Source organism: Vidua chalybeata, chromosome 5 (genome assembly GCF_026979565.1).
Source record: "Vidua chalybeata isolate OUT-0048 chromosome 5, bVidCha1 merged haplotype, whole genome shotgun sequence".
NCBI lineage: Eukaryota > Metazoa > Chordata > Aves > Passeriformes > Viduidae > Vidua > Vidua chalybeata.
In genome coordinates, this window is record NC_071534.1 from 56,934,425 (window position 1) to 56,953,109 (window position 18,685).

The 18,685-nt window shown below is 33.5% G+C and overlaps 1 protein-coding gene across 3 annotated transcripts in view; it reads right to left on the bottom strand.

The window, feature by feature from the left end:
- TBC1D22A (TBC1 domain family member 22A) overlaps window positions 1-18,685 on the bottom strand; it is a 138,445-nt gene that overhangs the window by 88,854 nt on the left and 30,906 nt on the right. The window lies entirely within an intron of this gene.

Below are 18,685 nucleotides of genomic sequence, written 5' to 3' on the forward strand. Positions count from 1 at the left end.
TGCTTAACTGTGTCATCTAATGGTTTTAAATGTTAATGAACACTTAATTTCCCACAGACTGTGAAAATCTCAAATCATGCCTGGTTAACCAAAATTAATATATAATAAATCACTTTATTCTAAACATTTCACACCTGAAAGAGAATCAGAAGCACTTTGAGAGCCCTCAAGCTATATACGAACAATCACTGAAGAAGATGACTGTGTTTGCACCATGCACAGAATGTGCAAATATGTTGCCAGTCTTCACAGAAGAAAAAGCCCTGAAAAATACTTCTCAGAAAACCAATGAACTTTATTTAGAAAAGCAGACTATGGCTTGAATTTAGAAAAGAAAAACCTTTCCAAGTAGAAAAGAAAATTAACGATGTTTCCACTACAGCAGGAAACAAAACTTTGGTACATCTTACACATATTAACTCACAAAAAAGCCTTATACAGTTTATTATATTTTCATAAACCAGTGTCCCAGTGGTAAAAAAAAAATCGAGTTAATATTTTTAACCTTCATTTTAATATTTCAAATGGCAAAAAAAGAAGCAACCCATTCTCACTCTGCCTACAGAAAAAAACAGTAGATGTAAATGTTTCTTGTATTTATATAAAACACAAACATATACTGAAGTGTCTTCCCTTTGAATTAAGTCTTCAGACCCTCGTCCACCAAACATTTGCTTGTAGAATGAGATTACAACTACTTTGACAATGTTCTCCTTTGCAAATTTTCTGCCTTAGAGCACCTTTTCTTTTCATGACACTGGTATCACATTTCCGAAAGAAAAGGTAGCTATAAACTATAGCACAACACATGTGGGTATGAAAACAAATGAAAAATACTTTTTATGTTCTCTTTCTCATCTTTCTTATCTTCACACTATATTCTCACATCAGGTTTTAAACCAACAAAAAAAGCTGAAGATCCATATAAACATCAAAGGTGGGAATCTTCACCCCCCTTCACAGTGAACAAAGAAGACCAAGAAGTGACAGAGTACTACCTGAATTGTTCTAAACTAGAAAGATAAATACATCAAATGAATCAGATTTTTTAAAATTGCTTCTCAGTATTAGCTATAATTTGCTCTTAAAAGGATTGCCTCAGAATGCAGATCTTTAAACTGTGGAAGTCTAAACTAAGCTGAAATAAAGCTTTGAACACCCACCAAACAATCTGCTTCCTGTGACTGAACTACCTGCAAGCTGTAAGAAAACCAGGGCAGTTTGTAGGTAGGCTAAATGATGCAACTTGGACAGCAGTAACAGTCCAGCATTAATATTTTGGAAAAACTAGATTCTAATTGTTCTAATAAAGATGGATTATCAAATTAGAATGACCAATTTTTATTCGCCCCAGAAAATACACTATCGCTTTTAAGAAATAGCTTTCAGTGGTTCCAATTACTGTTCATCAGAGGTATGTTCCCCAAGCACAGAGAGGAAGCCAGGACAAGCCTTTCTGAAAAGAACAGAGGTCTGACACAAATTTACTACTCTAAGTAAAATTCTCATTATTCCACAGGGAACAACAACAGATACAGATAGCTTTTAGAAAAAAGAATTGGCAGTCCCCAATTATAATGTCACAGAACCACATGCTCAGCCATTACAGACATAAAAATAGCAGTTTTATTAAGTACTTGTCCAGCTGTCTTGTTTTGTCTCCACTCTAAAGATCTATCCAAGAACATTTTGCTTTTCTGTGGCTTAAACACACTGATCTTTAGCATTTCCATAAGCCTCTTAAACACAAAATAATTATTAAAGATCTTTTATATGTTCTTTAAATATATAAACTACTTCTAGACCAATTTTCAATCCCATTGTGCTTCCAAGGCATCACACTAAGTCATCTCTTCTTAAGTCAGATTATAAAGTTTTGAAATTAAAAAAATCTAATTAAGTGTTTCAGACAACTCAGTTGTATTTCTATTGTACCCTAGCAGTATTTCCCCTGTATAAAGCAACTATGTCAAACTTTGGCTTAAAATTCTGCAAAAAATAAATCTAATTACTTGGAGCTATAATACAGTAGAGTTTCATTAAATCAGCTAAGATATATATTTTTGTATATGTTATGTTAACTGGCACTTTTTGATTCAAATATGGTCTATGATGAATAAGGAGCAACACTGTGGAAGCACCCAAGAACTCTTCCAATAGAGATAGCACAGGATCACAAAAGCAAAGTCTCAAACAAGCAAGTGCTCAGTGATGTCAATGGTTTCTGCTGCACCAATCCACCTTACCTTGCTACACTTTACCAAGGAAGTTCAAAACTCACACTGAATATCAAAGGACCCTTTTCCAAAGTACAAATGAAATTAAAAAAGGCCATCCTTTTTGACACACACCAATTAAGAAACATTTAATTGGCAGAATGTTATGCAAAATCATAATCCACATATTTAGTATTTATTTATTTATTTGGGTATGCACACAGTGCAAAATGCTTGTTTTTCCCTGCAGTTTTAAGGGGAAAAGCAGTCAAGCTCCATGTTGCTCTCTCTCTCTCTTTTTTTTTTTCCTTTTTTTTTTTTCTTTTTCTTATTTGGATGAAGAAATAAACAAACTAGAAAAGTTTAGAAAGAAAGACCACAAGGGATTTCAGAAAAAACAGAAGCAAAAATAACAAAATAACCATCCCAAAAGTCCGTAAGGTATTATTTGTGCTTGAGAACATAATTGCAATTTCTGGTTTTAAATAACTTTAAATTTATTTTCAGTGAATGAAATCTGAATGAACAGTAACATAAAGACTGAATAAAAGAATGTGGACAGAAATAGCAGGCCAGTGTGTGCAATATCTGGGGGAGAAAAGATCACTGCCTAAAACTTCCCAGTTATGAAGTCTTACAGAAACATTTCTCGTCTTCTTCAGTTTCCTGTGGAGATCTTTATCATCTTATCTATACAACTGTAAAAGACAGGAAAATGGTTGCCTGGAGGAGAACTGCTGTAGCATGGAGTCTGTGAAATGCTGATCTGGATACATGCATTGCTGTAAGCATGGTATTAGCTCTTCTTTCCTCACTCCCAGGGTATGCTTCTAAAACTTCCCACCAGGCAAAAAGACTAACTTTTTCTAAACAGCTCTAACTGGATCCACTCACAAAGGCAGAGACACAAGGATAAAATCAAAATTTAAAAAAATACTGCTTACAACTACTTGCAAATTTAGTTTCCCAATGACAGCAGAAAGTAAACATGCTAAACAGCTTGCCTCCATTAAAAGTAGGTTTTAATTCAAGATTGAGCCTAATGGATGATTTTGACTGAAGTTGTTCAGAATGTTGACATTAAGTTCACAACTGATCTTTGTCTTTTAGTTGTAATAGACTTCTTCTAAAGAGTGCTGGAATTTTACCTTTTCAGTACAGGTCAGAGGTAAAAACACATGCAACCAACAAAAAGGTAGTTTGCATTCAGAACTTCTCTAAACCTGCTACCACCACCAAAACTCAGTCATTATATAGTGTAAAAAAAATGAATATAACTTGATAGTTTTCAGACTCCATTACACCAAGCAAGTTCCTACAAAAGATATCTATTAAATACAGCACACATTGTCTCAAAGGATTTTTTTAATGAAACAATCGTTTAATTGTGTTATTAATGTTTTAACTGTAGCTTTTTATCTTGAAATTGTTTCTCAACACTCAGAATCAGCAAAACTCAGATGAATCCACTGGAGTGCAAGGAAGGGGACAAAATGGATGGCAGGGTAAAAAAGACCTAGTGCTGAAGCCCAAAACAGACTGCAATATCACCAATAAATTATGATTGCTCTTTACATACATACAATGTACAAAATAATACATTAAAACATTAGATCAGTTAATGAGATGAGCATTTTAAAATTGAAGACTTTTTTAGCACTATTTTGTGTAAATGTACAAAAAGCATTACCATATACCTGAAGTCCAAATTATGTATTTCTTGCAGCAGTGCAAAGAAACCATTCTGACCACAGATGCACAGGTGCTTTTCTGTATAAAGCTTACTGTGCTGCAATCTACTTCAGATGTTACATCTTCAGGCAGACCTAGCATAAAGGTTACCACCCAAGTATGCAAAGTACAAAAAAAAAATCAAACACACATGATTGCATGCAGAGGTGCACAGCAATATTTCCACAGCTAGATCTTACATATCCCACTCCACACTCAGTTTTCAAAAAGCCTTATGAAACACCTTTCAGTCACTGCTGCACTAAGGCAGTGTTTTTCTAAGAAGATCAGGACATAATAGAGCATTTAAATGTAAATTCTTTCAGTAACAATTGCTTAATTAAATATGTATATTACCATATCAATATCTCCCATTGAAAAAACCTAGTTACATATTAATCTTGACAGAAATATCTCTTGAGTTGTTCAGGATGAATCACCAAAGTAAAACCTTCCCTTTTCTTTGTGGTACTGCAGTCACAAAGGTAAAATTTTAAAAAAACTTTAGTCATCTCATCAGTCCAGGCTTAGGTAAACATGACCTTACTGCATTTCAAATATTCCCCTATAACCAGTCATGTTCTCACATACATGATATATTGACAACTTGTCTATTTTAACATTGCTAATAATCTTACATTTGTTTTCAACTGATAATCCACAATACCTTTCAAATGCAATAGGAAGCAAGACAAATATCTTTATACATCCATGTGAGAATGGTGTTTCGAACATTAATCATAATATTTTACTAATATGAATTCTCTAAGTAATTTTGCTGCATATGGTGACTGCTACAATCTTGTGTGACCTGGCAAGCAAGGTAAATCATCCTGCCCAAAAACACCACAAACTTGATCACATGGACTGAACTTCTGTGCTCATCAAAACTGATGTATGACCCTGCAAGTACTCTCAATTTGCTCTATCACAAAGGAGTAGATACTTCACATACTTCTACTTTAATTCCAGATTCTGTATGAAAGTAATTAGTAAAACATTATGAGACTTCCTTTAGTGGGCCTACATTGCTTGCCAGTAAGACCTTTTCTACCCAGCTTTTTCTTGGCTAAATTTTAATTATCTTTTTTTCTTCCACACTAAATAATCCAGAGTGTTCCCTTATTTCATATTCATAACCCACTCCACATATATACACAAAAACAGAACTGTTTTTAAGAATGGTTTCCATCTGATGGAAACTCTCAGGTCACGTTGCAAATTAAACAAAAGACATCAGTTCCTCATAGGCTGCAGACTGAGATTACTGCTTCACGAGGAAGGTTAAAAACTTTATGACCAAAAGAGGCTACAAAGGAGAATTAAGTAAAACTGGTGGTGCCAAGAGGTCTTTGACTCAGAGAACTTGCATAATGCCAAACACAGGACTGAGAACCTCTTCCACACAGGTGAGAAATCAGCCAGTAAATGCAGTTTGAAATCAGAAGAGTATAAGCCACATCCTTGGGCATGACATTATTATGAAACAGAAGCCTTCAAAGCTTGTAAGATGGCAGCTCTTCCTAAAAATGGATGTCAGCAACAATGAACACAATGATCAGAACAAATTCTTCTCATAGTATTCACTTCAACAGGTTTGCTACTGTCAACCAAAACAGCCTGCCAGGGAGAAGCTGTGCATGTGACACCAAATTAAGGGACTCATAATTACCAACCAGCATGCATGGCGAGCACAGGACGCTAATGAGTACTTTCTTAGAATGCCATAAAAGGGAATTCCCTGAGAAATCCAAAAGGTGCTTGAAGAAGAGGAAATGAAAGATTAAAGGTTGAACATGTCTCCCACATTGCATTTTTAATTAAATAGTTTGTTCTTTATCATTTAATTTTTTAAAGCATCAACATGCATATCCACAAAAACACAGAGACAAAACACCAAGTGTAGGACAAGAGCAGACTGTAGAGTGGTCACAAAAGTTTAAAGCAAACCTCAGGAACAGAGGCCTTCCCTGTGTTCAGGTCTGGGATTGATTAGAGAGTTATTTCAAAACTATCACCCTAGCACTGGAAAAGTCTTCAAAGAGAATCTATAAATTAATGTAGTTTTGAAAAAGAACTATTTATTTGAGACGGAAAAAAATCAATTGCAATAAAAGCTACAATATATTTAAAAGATAAAGCAACCAGCATATGTATCTGCATATGCAGGGGTGAATTTTAAAAGTACTGAAAATTAATACTTCTTTACTGAAAATATTAAAAAAAAAAAAAGTCAAAAAAAGAAATTGTATTGCATGTAATTACTTAATAATAGAAGGCTGGCAAAGAGAACTCGTTTGAACAATTTCATAAACAGCAAAATGTTTAATACATTTCCTGGATAACTTAAAAAGCTCAAAGGTTCAACTCTAACTTGGGTAAATATTACAGTAATACAAATTACCCAAGAACTTGTACATAAATATAAAAACTTCTAAACATTCAGAGATGTAATTTTTCCTGTAACTGAAGACTGAAAAATTTGCATCTGTCACATAAGCTCATCAACCATTTACATATGACCATAACTCTGTGTAAGTATAACTTTGCTCACTCATGAAGCAATTTTTATTTTAACCCATTAATGTCATTTGAATGGCATAACAAAATAAGTTCTCAAAGAAAAATGGATGGCAGAGGAACCAACTGTACCTCAGTGACAACATCCCCACATGTCTATGACAGTGGCAGTTTGCTGCAACCCACACTGTGCAATATCCAATTTTCAACTGGATATATATCAATTTCCTTAACCAAAATTACATGCTTCCGTGTTTTGTAATCTCCCACAACCTTCACAGCTAATAAGAAATCCACCTAACAGACTTCTTGCCGTATTTACAACAGAAATTAAGTAACATCCATTATTTCTGCTTTTTAGCACAAACTGCAAATACTGAATTTGAAGAAGCATATTTGAGGAGAATGCACTCTGCAGGTAAAACTACTTCTTCCATTGCTTAATTGCTAAATGCATTCCTTAACTACCTTAATCTGCTGTGATTTACACTTTCCTAATGAAACTGCTACGTATGCTTCTGAGGCAAAAAAGCCACAAGGCTTGCTCTTTTAACAAAATTCAAACATATTTTTACATATTGTATAGGTATTTATTGTCAAGATAAAGAAATAATCAAACCTCTAGGAAAAAAAAGCCCACTCTGACTGTTCAAAAATAATAGAATGATCTCTAATTTTCTTCAACAATGTTACTGTAAGAAAGGTAGTTGTCCTTAAACTTCAGTCATACCGCGGTAAATTTTTATGTCATAATTAACTAAAGATGGATCACATAAATCAGTTCACAAACGTTTTTGATGAGAACACAATTGATAAGCCAATTTTTTTTAAGTACTGGAGTTTGTCAAAATGAATGTCTTATAAAAGCATAAAGTACTTTCTGCTTCTATGAAATAATGCAATGAAAGCCTACAGAAGTAAAACTGTTTTGCAAAAAAACTTTTTTCCCTTTTTTTCATTACTGTGCTCAAGTACATAATTTTTTACTTCTGCTTTAAAAATTTGTTTTCCACAGCTTAAAGTAAAAATTTAAAGTATCATATTTCTCAAATAAGAAACCAGCAAAATATCCTCATGCTAACGAATAACCCCGTGACTTCATTACTAAGATTGAAAAAGGTTTGCATTTAAATTACAAGCAAAGCCAACTCAAAGTTTCAGCACACAAACTCCTGACAAATCTATCTGTATTGGTTTGACATCTATAAATTATTAACTAACCATGTATCTCATCGAAAATAAGACAAAATTTTTTTCTTACAATTCTTTTTAAAGCAGTGATCCACAGAATTTGAAAATCTTTTCTTAGATCTGCAGCTACTATTGATCTATGCAACAGGATTGGAATGTTACACTTCTGGCATTTGTAAAGCATGTTGTCATTGCTTAAGCATTCCTGTTTCTCTTTTAGCTTTTCTTCCCACAAGTTACTTCATAACAAACACAGAAAGCTGTGATATTTGGACGTCAAAAGCTACTTTTAATGGCATAAAAGCCATTAAAGTAATTTCCCAGTCTGTTGGAAAGCATTCTTGAGAAGGCTTAGATCTGGAAGTATAAGCACTTCTGTGCCGCTTCACTAAAGAGAGATGATCACTAATTATAACTATATGGAGACCATGGGGAGAGCAGAAATAGGAATGCAGAAGCCAAAACTAAAATATGCTGCTCCCTTTGGAATACATCTCTCTCCCATAGCTATATTTATTGCAATTAAATTCCTTCTTAACAATTCTTCCATTTTTTTATACCTGAAGAAATTTTTTGGTTTCTCTTCAATTTTAGTTTACTGCTTCTACCACTATTCAAGATATATTTTTTCCATTTATTCCCATGACCCAACATTTCCAGTCTGTAGTTTCAAACAGAATACCCTTCACTAATGTCTCATTACTCCTCATAGTATGAGTCTATTAGTTTCTTAATTGCCTTCAAAAATGAGACAATATAAACCACAAAATGTATTTCAAACTTGAAAAATGCACTGTTTTTTACATTAGCATTAATATTATAAAATTAATTTCATTTTTAATATACTGGGAGTGTGCACTAAGCATCATGAAATAGCACATCTTCTTTAGACAGATACATTTGAAAATTTAGAAAAACACACATATAGATGCAAAACAAACTCTAAAAGCAGATAATTTAAATCCACATCATCCTATACAGTAAAAGAGGCCTTTCATTGACAGACTTGTTTTTATATATATGGGGAAGAAAAATTCTTTTTTCTCAAATTCTTTTTAGTATACATCAGAGAAAGAAAAAAAAACAAACTTGAATGATACAAAAAGAATTATATAAAAGACAAATCTGAGCTAGCTGAAAACATCAAACACTTCAAATCAATAGAAAGTCTAGACCTTACTTATTTATTCTGAATACTTACGACAGAAGTTTGAGTAGTCCCTTTTGACCTAAGAATTTTTCTTATTAATTTAGAGATTTCTTCTATACATCTCTTTTAGCAAAAAATTGAAATGAACGCCTCTTATTTTGTCCATAAGACAGGGTTTGGAAAGTTTCCTCACAAGAAATATCTAAGCAAAAAATCCACACAATCTCCTCCTATGAGATGGTATTATATCTGATAGGTTCCATCAGATCTCTTTCAGACTCTTTGCCTCTTTGATAGACTTCCTGGCACTGATATGATTCAAGAAATTTTTATTAGTAACTTTCAAGTTCCTACTTGGCTTTTCCTCTAAAGTGTAAAAACTGACAGTCATCTAAAAGATGGGCTTTACACAGGCTAGAACTCCCCAGTTGCTTTTCAAAAAAGTATCCACTTTAGATCACAGCTTTACCACAAAAGATAAATGGAGGGTGGGCCATACACCATAGTATGCTGATCAGTATTTTCAAGACACACTTTTTTGGTATGACATGGAAGCATGCAATAAATATTTAAAACAAACAAACTAACAAAATAAAGGCTAACCCAAAACATTGAATTCCACCTACAGATGCCACCACTCACAAGAATGGAAAGACCCGTACAACAACTAACAAGAGGCTGTAAGTTTAAGGAAATATAATCCAACTATTTTTGCTCTAACATTAGTAAGAAAACATAGTAATGTTAGGAAGAGTAGGAAGATGATTGTAATCTTACACCTACAGATGTAGTCAAAAACATTTTTATGAAATGGGCAATTGCCAATTTTTCCATTCCTGTCTTATGCCGCCAAAGACTAAAAATTTTAATGTAATTCCCTACTTCATAGGACAGCCAGTCTTATACATCTTTAATAAAAAAACCATTTAATTTAAACACTGGTACACTGAAGCTATTACTACCAGCCATCAAAAAATCACTAGGTCTGAAAAATCCTGTCCAATTACTGATTGTAATCTTGGAGAAAGCGTTTGCTTCTTCAGAGCTGCTCTTTAAGCTTTTCTCTACAGTCAACCTTTCTTAATCAATTTAGATACATTTTTTTAAAGCTTGTAAGTCAAACACAGATGAAAAAATGCAACAATTGTTGCTACACATTCAATGAAAATATGATAATTAGGTAAGAGTCTGTTTTGAAAGATTTATTTACGTAGGGTAAAGTGACAGGTTTCAGACTCAGAGCACAGCGACTTTGTATGTAGATAACATTCTGAAGAAAAGTTATATAGATTGTCCTTTCTTTAAAAATCACTTAAAATTTTTAAAAAATTTAAATACTAATAGACCATAAAATTTCAGGCATTAAGGGAGGTTGGGATGTTTTTTGTCTTGTTTTAAACAGACACTCATAAGAGACTATGAGCAATTAATACCATTACTCAAAATACTGATTTTCTCTTACATACAAAGCTAAAAATAACAGGCAATTAAGCAGTTGGATATACTTAAGATAATATTAATGTCTCTTTTTCACTTCTGACAGCTATTATTAACAACAGCCAGAGAATTCTAACTTTAATTAGGCTTACTCCACTGTAAATAGATAGAAGCCTCTTTTAAGATTATCCACAAAAACAGTTTGAGTTGAATTACAATATTTTTTTCTGAAAGATAGTGAAGCTGAGGTACATCCGACTTTGTCAACTAATACATCCGTATGATTTAAGTATCCAGGACTATTACTACTCCATATCTGTAATCAAACTGAAGAAGGTATTTTATCACAGCCCACGGTTTATTCAAGCAACAATATGTGCCAGTTCATATAAACAAGAATTTACATTTCAGAGTTTGTATGGTTAACTGAACAGATTTTCAAGAAATTAATTTTGTTTCAGTCAGGAAGTCATGAAGATTTACTTCCATGGAGTTACTTTCTCCATTGCATCAATATGATATGATTTTAAACACTTTGATTACTAAGAACTACAAATATACTTGAAAAAAAAAAGTAAGATTATAGAAAATGTGACAAAAAGTCTACATATGAGGAGCAAAGGAAGGGGGCAAAGCCCAAGTCTATTGGATGCAACAATGCATCTAACATTTCAGATGAACTGTTCTAATTAGCTCAGAAATCTAACAGTACATTAGAGAGTGAAATAAAAATTGAAATAGAGACAAAAACCAATTTTGTAAAACTGCATTGTCTACAGTAAATAAAGGTCATTCAAGACAGTACTAGGAAGGAAAATAATAGCATGTTGCCATATCCCATATCTGTTTATGTTCCCTAACCTGCTAAGCAAAAAGTGTAATTCACAAATCCTTATCATGAGCATGTGTTCATTACACAGCTAAAGCAGTCTCAGTGCTACCTGGCATTAAATAGACCTTTGCTTCTCCCTTCCTCTCTGACCTGCTCTTATCCCCACATCAGCACTCATATTCTTCTCTAATTCTCAAGATGAGTGCAGAAAGTTAAATAATTCAGTTTATTATGGGTCTAGTTTCCAGCCAGTTTAACTGTGCCCAAGGAAAGCCAATGCGGACCAAAAAGAGAAGACAGGAATGCATATTTTGGGCTGGAAAAGAAAAAGCAAAGCCACCTGTTTTGACAGCTGAAAGCCCTGCTTCAGCTGTGTCATCTAAGTACATAGCAAGCAAACCTTTTTCTGTTTGCTTGCTGTGTACTTAGATGACACAGCTGAATCAAAAGCCCCCACAGGGAATCAAATACATTCATGAGTAAAACACATGCAGCAATATACTACTACCCAACTACACTATACAGTTGCTTGTAGATATATGCTCAGCTGCTTATTATTGACACCTTCTCTCAATGTTACTATATTCTAAAATATGCCAAAATTAGGTTGGTGCAATTAGCCAAAACTCCACTAACTAAAGAAGTAAATCACCTCATTTTATCAAAGCCTGTAGAGAGCACTTACGCCAACACATCCACTCATACAGTTGATACTAAATGCCACCGCAAACTTCCAGTAGGTTAAGCAACTAGGGAAAAACAGTAGGGAATAAACTCTAGCACTTGCAAGTCACACACAAATTGCATATCTGAGTAAAGCTTAACTACGTCCATTAGGACATTTTAAATAATTTTTTTAATTTAATAGTTTTATAACTCTAAGCCAGAACAAAATGCCCACTACAAGAGTAAGTCCACTGCAACTAAAAATGTAATATTCCAACAAGTCATGCTAAACGATAAAGATTAATTTGTCCAGGTAAATAACTAAAATAAAGATTCAAACACAAAATAAAAGGATCAAAAGATAAATAGTAATTTATAGTTCACTGGTTCCTATTAATCAATTCTCTCCATTATATAAGTTCTGCCAACATATTTGCCCTTCTTCATGCTGCCTTATTCCCTAACCCTTCACAAACTAAGTATGAGATGTCCTCTTAACATCCTACCCTGTTTTCCTTAGCTCTGTTTGGAATGCCTCCAAATATCTTGCTTTATGAACCAACCTAGACAGAACAATATATCATGGCAAGCACTCTTGGCTGACAAACAATTCAAAGAATTCAGTACTAGTTATTTTCACATGGATTCTCCTACTTGTTTAAAGTGAATAAAAGGATGTAAAATAGTAAGGTTTCTTCATCCAATTAGGCCTGAAAAACAACATTATATATTAATAAAGACAATTGCTCAGAGATTGTGAATAATTCAGTTGTTCTTGAGTGAGACATATATAAAAACAAATTAACAATTTAAAAGTATAATCTGTCCATGTGCTTCAAAAGCATGCTTTTTAAAGCACTAAAATTCAGGTCTATATTTTTATTGTCTTTGTTTCCAGGTAATTCACCTGAAGGAACTTTTTTTCAAAAACTACAACTCAAAAATATTTAAATTAATGGAAAAATTTCTAACTGTTCTCCCACTGCTATCAAAATCAGTCCTGCTTCACAGCATAGAAGTAACCAAGTCCTCTGTGTGTGGGCTCAACAAAGGTTTCTGCTTATTCTGGACCTTTTCCATGGTACAAAGCAGGAGTCATCAATTTGTAAAACCAAATTCAAATACTGTCTATCTTATTCATTACTGTTCTCCCTCTCTTCAGCTACCCTGCAGCAAGCACAAAATACTTTCACTGACAATAGATTGGCCCAGCAATAGCAGGAGAGTGGGGCAACATATTCCTAGAAATTGCAAAGGTGAACAATGGATAACTCAAAGCAAGCTAAGATAATACTGAACAACTTCTATGCCATGCTATAGTTATAAATATATATGTACACATATATATGTATATCCAGGTGTACATGCACTAAGTGTTCAATTAAGACATGAAAGCAAAGAGTGCAGCAAAGAAAAGTGATGGGTAAGTAAAAAGATTCAGGTCACCGAGCAGCTCAGCTTTTTCAGAGGAATGCTTCTGATGTTTTCTAGACTTACACAGAAGATGTAATTGGCTTATCAGTACTTTCAAGCCTTGGATTCAACAGTTTTGTGTAAGATTTCTTTATTCTTTGCTCACCAAAATCACACAGATAACAATACTCCATTTAATTATCAAAGACTATTTCATGGAGCATTGCTCATGTTTATAACTTGAGTCAACTTACCTGATGCCATTAGTATTACTATAATATTATGGAAATATTAAGAAACAGCACTGAAACATACCTTTGTATACAGAAACTACATTACTAGCAATTTGCATTAAGGAGAAAAAAATCAATGTAATTAAATGGAACTTGTGCTACAGAATTTACATTTGACAGAAAAGTGATTTAAATTGTTTTGAATAGTTTTTCATAAAATTTTACAGGGGTTAAAAAAAACACTTATTTTCTTAATATTTTTACAACTTGAAGGAAAACATTAAAATATTAATTATGCTTCATGTCTCTGCTTTTATGCAAATTCAGTTTGTGTTTCATAAAACATTTCACAAATGTGTAAATAAAAACATTTTAACACAATATTGAGCAAAACCATTTATTTAAACAAAGAAAAGCATGAAAACAGTAGATGTTTATTCCAAACTTTAATGCCAAAATTAAAAGAAAAGTTGAAGAGCATACTACAATTGCAAATAAAATCTTTGTGACTCTCTTAAACTGAAGAAACCCCTCATATTCCTGAACTTCAGTCCTGACAAGTCTTCCAGAATTTCTCTCCTATTAAATCAGAAGATAGAGAAACTTGAAGGCCCTGGGAGAAGGAGAAGCATCCAGTTATAACTCTTTGTTCTAGTTTATAAAAACTATTTGTTATCCTTCAGTTTTAGTCAGTCTCTTCTAAATAACTACAAATACATTACATCTTTTCTACTTTCTCTCCTCAAAACTTCAATGTACAAGTCCTATTCATAATTCTGCAAGGACTAGTGAATTGGTGGAACTGAATAGTAACAGTCTAAATATTTAGGCAGAAGGATAAATTATCTCAAATTAATTTATATACTATAGCAATCAAGGCTTCAGCTTGGCCTTGTACAGGAAATAATGAATGCTGAACAAAATTTTACCTTATAACCCTGTAAGTATGAAGAAAAGCAGTTCTCTAAAGTCAGTGGGTTAATACTCTTTGCTCTCTGGCTTGCTTTCTCATCATTCAGAAATTCAGTTTTATGTACATTCTAAACAGATTTATTTATCCCGCAAAAATTACAACTCTCCTGAAAAAAAAAAATCTCTGCTTAACTAACAAATTTTCATATTTTATAAACAAACACTGAGGAATTACCTCAGATACATCCATGATAAAATGCTCCAAAACTTTACTCCAATTATACAATGAAAAGAACCATTTTTGATACATTATTCAAACTATGGGGAAAAAAAAACCAAAATTACTATTTAAAAGAGTGAAAGGAAGACAAAAATAAGACTGCATACCAGTTATAAGGACAGGAAGACTTCCTGTAACATATGAGAGGGAATGGAAAAAGCAGTAAACAAGGGAGTTACAGACAGATGAAGGCATTTTCAGGACCAAAGAACATTTCCTTATTCATAGTCAAAGTAGTCTGGGAATAAATCCTATCCCATTTCCACCAGGATTTGGGCCTAGATTAATTATTCCATAAAGTCATAGCAGTATCAAGTCAAAAAACACTAGGTAACAGAAGTTTCATTTAATGCCATCTACAAAAGGATTTAAGATGACAAGAAAAAATACTTACAAGGGTAAGATCACTCTTCTCAAAGTTTTCAGTTCATGAGTTCTTGTAAGCATCATCAACTCGTCTCAGGCTCCTTTCTTTCAAGAGGATTGCAGACAATATCTCATTTGCCATTCCAGTCTTCAGCAGCCTCATTTTTCTTGTCATTCTTTATCCAACATAAAATGACCAAATGCTACAGCAGTGTTCATTTTCTGCCCTTGACTTCCTACTAACTGCTGATTTTCCCTTGAGCCAATACTCCTAGACATCTTAAAATTATTTCATACAACTATTCCACTTAGCAACAATCTGACATGCATCCTTATCATGGTGGTACTTCTCTGAAACTTTCATCTCTCTGGATGGTGAATAAATCCAGGTCTTCTTTGGCGTTTTAGATACACACACAAGCCCAGTGAACGATTATGTACTGGAATGTCAGATAAAGTGAAGTATATGTGAGCGAGAGACCACAAGTAATTGTACAGCACAACTTAACACTAGGAAACAGTATAGCTCTAGAGGAACTCAGGGCAAGAGGAAGGTGTACCAAGAGCACATGTGTGCCAACTTGGAATAAAGATGACTTGCCATCCAGTGCAAAATTTCCTTGTCCACATTAAGTCTACAAATAGTGAGCAGTCACATGGTATATCTTATCTCATTAACAAAAAACCCTCTGGTGCATCTGCAGGGATGAGATTCATTTGACACAAACTAATATGCTACAAACACAGAGGGCTTTCAGGAAAACTGCCCTGACAGTCATTTGCATTTGTTCTGACAGCACATGTTACAACACTACTATGTCATGCAGGAGGTTAGAACTAAGCCGAGAATCATTTTCCCACACCTCCAGAATTTGGATTTCTAAAAAGGCTGTTACAATATGACAAAATATGATTAAATACCTCCAGCATTTTTCATGAGGAGGAAAAATTTTTAAAAAACTGTTGAGAATAACATACACAATCATCTGGTATAAGAAACCTAAGGTTTCTTATCATCCTCCTCCTAATTTAGACCAGAAAATCAAAACTGAAATGACTGTATTCCAGCAGGGGCTGGAATTTACCCCCTCTGAAATTTTCTTTAATTATGGTTTTCCCTCTCCTGGCTTGGTTTGACAATTAAGTTTTCTCTTGCTGAAAATGTTACAGGATTCTGTTTTTATTGCAAACCGGAAACTAATGAGACATTACCAGATTACACTTTCAGCATACTGGTGGAACGTTTGAAAGAATATCCTGAACATTTAACACACTCAATTCCTATATATATTCTAAATGTGTGAATCTGTGTGCTAAAATTAGATACCTCAATCCATATTAATTCATCAAAATATCTATGACTCCAGCGCTTACATACACACACCCAAAAACCTACTTTATGGCATTCAGATTTGAATGAGAGTAAATTAGCATTTTCATCCATGTCATTTTTATCTTCAGAAGTTCCTTAACAACACTTCTCCAAACAGCTTGCTGATGTCCTTAGCAGAGCAAAAAGACTCCCATCACTAGAATAACTATGTCACACACTTGTTATGCAAGATTAAGGGCTCTCTCAGCTGTCGTAAAGCTAAAATAAACATGGCTTTCTTCCCACCAAAATATTTGACAAAACTGCAAATGTTTTGTCAATTACCAGGATGCATAATCAGATGACCTAGTCAGCACAGATTTATTATTAAAGGCATTGTCAATCACAAGAATTTATTATTAATATTCAATAATTCTTTAGGACTTTTTTAACTACAGAAAGAAAGTATTATTACTTCCAACTGTTTAATTTAAGATCCAAGTGACTTAGAACTGCAGCAAAAAAGATTTCAGTTAAATTAAGAAAAATACAAAAATCAATAGTGAAAATATTGCAATAAATAAAGCTGTTTAATGTACAAAGCAATATTCATGTAAAACGAAGAAATGAGATCTGGAGTAAAAGTCTGAAGTAAATACAGAATGCTACTGAAGTAAATATAAATGCAGTAACAGTGTAAGCATTTTTTATAGGAAAATTCTGCAATTGTGTGTTTATTTCTATATAAATTACTAAAGCCCAATTCATAGTGTTAGTTTTGAATCCTGTAATTTTATTACAAGATTTTTGACGTACTTCATAAATGCAATGTTCCCATTTCATTGATTCATTCCAACTTGAGTGCATCACTCAGTGTAACTTGAACATATTAGAAAGATTCAAATCAAAAAGCTATTTCAAGAAAAATCTTTGAAAGTTTTTGTATGTCTCTGAGGGAAATAACTGCTGTTAGCACTTAGCCATGACCACCACTATAGTGAAAGAAAAACAAACCTTCATTTTGCTGTTTTTCTTATGATATAGATACAAGTTTTTAAATGAGCTTTCACAATACAGTTTTCTGAGCTTCATACATTTCCCCCAACTATCTTCTAAGGTTGAAAGTTTTCACGATTTGTCTTTCTTCACCAAATACTCACAGGAACAGCTATGCTCTCCAATATGACAATCCTGACAACGTGGCAAATACATTAACAATCATCAGTCTCCAGATATAAGTTAGTGGTAAAGACAAACTTATTTACCATATTAATTAAATGGCCTATTTAACACGGAATATCAATTCTCTAATCACATCTCATTTGAACTTCTTATTTCAATTAGCAACCCAAAAGTCTACTAGAGACCCTACTGTTCTAGGATCATTAAGAACATTTTCATGATCTGTCAAATGAGGGAGTAAAAGGCAGAAACTGCAAATACTCTCAGGAGTAGGCCTCTACCCTACTTAGGAGATGATTAGGGAGAAAGCAGCAGTACTTCTCATTAGTTGCTTAGCAGTGAAACGTCCCCCTATGAAACAAGAAATGAACAAAGCAACAGAGGTGTTGCCATGCAAATGAGTAAATGGATAATCTATCATCCACTCAAGGATAACCTGTCCTTCATTAAAACTAATCAATCTGGATAAATACACTTATGGATATCTTGCACAGACAAGGTAGGAAGAATCCACTGTAGGTAGCCCCAATACATTGCTCTAGTCTACATACACAACACTTAAAAGTTTCACTGTATGTGTGTACGATAAACACAAGTACAAGAAAAACATTTTTAATGCAAACCAGATTAACATTATCATTTTTACTGTTAAACTTTACCTTTTATATCCATAGTTATTTATGACTTATTGTTAACAGTCAGTCATTCTCTTAATGCTTACAACTTATATACAAATCTGTAAATTTAAGATTTAACCCACATCTAAGTTGTTTATTTTTTCAAAAGTATATTCACACATAAAGCCACAAACTAAACACAAATGGACTTGTTGACACTACCATTGTTACCAATGTTGTAAGTCTCAGAAGAGCAGAGCTCTTAACCAGAAAAATTTGATTACTGTTGTCTTAATTTTCAGACCCTAATTCCAGGATGCCATTATTACAGCCACAGATCCAGTTTAATAGGTTCCCTTTATTTCAATTTCCCCACAATTGATTTAAAAATATCCATGTTTCATGGCTTACTTTTTTTGTTTCAGTGTTTTTTTTTTCCTGCGGGGCAGGCATTTTTTGTTTTGATGCTGTTACTTGGTTCAAATGTTCAATATAAAGTTTTCAGAAAAAACATGAATTAGAAGAGAAAGGGAAAATAAAACAGTTTCTTAAGCAGAAATCAAGATGATTCCTGAACTTCATTGACTACCCAAAATCTGGTTGCTTCTCAGTATATATTTAAAGCAA